Genomic DNA, 3,700 nt, shown 5'->3' with positions numbered 1-3,700 from the left:
CTTATTTGAAGCGCTAGCTTAAGCGCTTTATTTGGGATAGAGTCCATTCCAGGAGCTTTGTTGTCCCCTATTCTCTTACAAATTCAACAATTTCAGCATCCAAAACTTATACTTCATGAAGTATCCTACTTTCGGTGACATATTCCTGCTCGTTGTATGGTTCTCCGTCTGGAAGCAGTGATTTCACTGTATTAGTAACAAGTTCGGGACAGATAGTTTGTGTGGATTTCCTTCCTTTTGTACTAGCTGCCTACACATTTCCGTTGCTGTGCCTTCTTTTATGTTGTAATTGGATAAAGTTTCGGTGAAACACTCCATATCGATTTTGTCTTTAGACCACCATTAAATTTTTGCCTTAGTGCCTTTTGAGGTCACCGAAGAAGAAAAATCAATCTGATGTGGTACAAGAGAAAATCGAAACTAGTGACACTATATCGACGACTTTATCAGAACAACAAGTGAAATTTGATCAAGAAAACAAAAAAGAGAAAATTTAAAAGATCTAAACCAGATGTAATGAGAGATCTCGTATGCTGATATCTTACGAAAAATTAAAGCTGATCCGGAACTTAATAGTCTAGGAGAGGAGGTGAAGAAAATAAGAAGGACGCAAAAAAGGGACTTTCTTTTGGAGCTTAAAACAACAAATAGTGATGTAGACGAAATATTTAGAGAAAAAGTCGTATCATTATTAGATGGAAATATTACAGTGAAAAAACTAAAGGAGGAAACTATTATTGAGTGTAAAGATTTGGATGATATTACAATCGAGTACGAGATTTGTGAAGCTTTAGCCCGGGAACTAAACCTACCAAGTCTAGACAAGAATATAATAAAATCGCTACGAAAAACGCCAATGGGAAACCAAATAGTCAAGATAAGCCTACCAGTGAAATCAGCTCCTAAAGCTCTTGAAATTGGGAAGATCGAAATTGGATGGTCTGTATGTCGACTTAGAAAGTCATCAAATGTGACAAAATGTTTTAGATGTCTCGAATATTGCCACATTTCAAAATATTGTAAGGCGACAAGCGATAGGTCCAAGCAATGTAGGAAATGTGGAACAGATGGCCACTTTGTGAAAGATTGCAAAGCTGAACCAAACTGCTCACTATGCAAATCGCGGGTAGCAGAGGATATTCGGAATGTTGCAGGAAGCTACAGATGTCCTGTGTTTAGAAAGGCACTAAACGAAAGCAACAAATGAGACTAATCCAATTAAACACCAACCACTGCGCAACAGCGCAAGACCTTCTTGCGCAGTCCATTGTTGAAATGAAGACTGATAGCTATAATCTGTGAACAATATAAAAATCTAGACAAAAATGTCTGGGAAAGAGACTCAACAGGAAGAGCCGCAATATGGGCTTGTGGAATCAAGATTATAGAAGAGGGTATGAAGGAGCAGCATGAAGGTTTTGCAAGAGCAAAACTAGGTGGTATATACGTATATAGCTGTTATGCGTCACCAAATATACCGATACTAGACTTCGAACGATTTGTAGACGATCTTGTAAGAGCTGTATCAGGTCACAGCCCAGTTATCATCGGAGGAGATTTTAATGCCTGGGCTATAGATTGGGGAGTCAGAGAACTAATGAAAGGAGAAGAATACTGCTTGAAGCCTTTTATCGACCTAATTCTCGTAAATAAAGGTAATTCGTATACATTCAGAAGGACCGGCTATGGCTCGATTGTTGACCTAACATTCGTAAGTGCAAACCTATCAAGAGATGTAGATTGGCAGGTTAGCGAGTACTATACGTATAGCGACCACCAGGCAATAATACTCACTGTACATACAGGAAGTCATATGGTGTCAAAAGGCACTAAGGCAAAAATTTAAGGGTGGTCTAAAGACAAAATCGATATGGAGTGTTTCACCGAAACTTTATCCAATTACAACATAATAGAAGGCACAGCAACGGAAATGTGTAGGCAGCTAGTACAAAAGGAAGGAAATCCACACAAACTATCTGTCCCGAACTTGTTACTAACACAGTGAAATCACTGCTTCCAGACGGAGAACCATACAACGAGCAGGAATATGTCACCGAAAGTAGGATACTTCATGAAGTACAAGTTTTGGATGCTGAAATTGTTGAATTTGTAAGAGAATAGGGGACAACAAAGCTCCTGGAATGGACTCTATCCCAAATAAAGCGCTTAAGCTAGCGCTTCAAATAAGACGACAGGTATTTGCAAATATTTTTACTAAAAGCTTAAAGGAAGGTGTTTTATAGTGAATGGAAGAAGCAGAAGCCAATTCTTATACCAAAGCCTGGTAAAACACTAGGAGAACCCGGATCCTATAGAGCAATATGTCTCCTGGATACAGTGGGAAAATGCCTAGAGAGGACAATATATAGCCGTCTACAGTCTGCAGCCGAGGAAGTAAGTGGCATCTCCCAAATGCAATACGGCTTCCGTAAGGCTAGATCAACAGTCGATGCCATAAATCTAGTATTGAAAACTGCAAGAAATGCAATCCAAGGCAATGGTGTAGCAAGAAAATATTGCTCCATAGTGACCCTATATATTAAAAACGCTTTTAATTCAGCAGGATGGAAACATATTGCTTCGAGGATGAAACGTATAAATATCGCGAACTACTTGATCAAGATAACAATGGACTACTTCACTAATAGGACTTTATGGTACGAAAATGATAATGGGCAGGAGTCACACAGTATCAGGGCAGGAGTACCACAGGGCTCTGTACATGGCCCTCTTCTGTGGAATATTATGTACGACGACATATTAAGACTTCAGGTGCCAGAGGAGGTGGATATCGTAGGATATGCAGACGATGTAGCAATAATAGTCCAAGCAAGACACCTGCAAGATGTCGAACTAAACGCGAATGAGACGATACATATAATTAGCTTATGGTTGAAATCCGTAAATCTTAACCTTGCAGACCACAAAACAGAGGCTGTGTTGATAAGTGGTAAAAGAAAAAGGGAAAAGATAAGGCTACAAGTAGGAGCTATAATAACGTCGTCGCAAGCAATAAAATACTTAGGGGTGATGATAGATGACCGTCTGAATTTTAAAATCCACATGGATTACGCATGTCGTAAACCAACTAGCGTTATAAATGCACTTGCCAGAATGATGAAAAATATTGGAGGGCCTAGATCTAGCCGTAGACTTCTTCTCACTAGCGTGACAAACTCAATACTACTCTAGAATGCACCACCATGGGGAAAAATGACAAAAACGTCAACCATAAAGAACATTATGTCCCTCTTTAGGAGAAGTTGCCTAAGAGTGTGCTGCGGATACCGTACTATATTTATTGACGCTGTCAGCGTCATAGCTGGAATGGTACCAATAGACATGGCGGTCAGCGAACAAACAGATATGTATCATGCGCTGTGCGAAGGCTCAAGGACAGATAGGCGTTCAATAAAATTCACGGAAGGGGAAAATCTATTCAAAGGTGGCAAAGACGGGGGGATAACGCACCAAAAGGCAGGTGGACATACATGCTAATACCTAACATAAGTAGTTGGATGAGCAGAAAGCATGGGGAAATAAACTATAATCTCACTCAGTTTCACTCAGAATTTGTGAACCATTCTCTGAATGTCTCGGAAAAAATACGAAAGGCCGATTTGGCAAGATCGTACCAATTGGCAGTTCCGCGGGGAGTAGGGTTTTGAAGTATGGGGGTGTGGTTTAGTACGTAGGTGCC

This window comes from Lucilia cuprina, chromosome 5, assembly GCF_022045245.1.
Source record: "Lucilia cuprina isolate Lc7/37 chromosome 5, ASM2204524v1, whole genome shotgun sequence".
NCBI classification, from domain to species: Eukaryota; Metazoa; Arthropoda; class Insecta; order Diptera; family Calliphoridae; genus Lucilia; species Lucilia cuprina.
The sequence above is the reverse complement of the archived record's forward strand: the minus strand, read 5'-3'. Positions refer to the sequence as shown.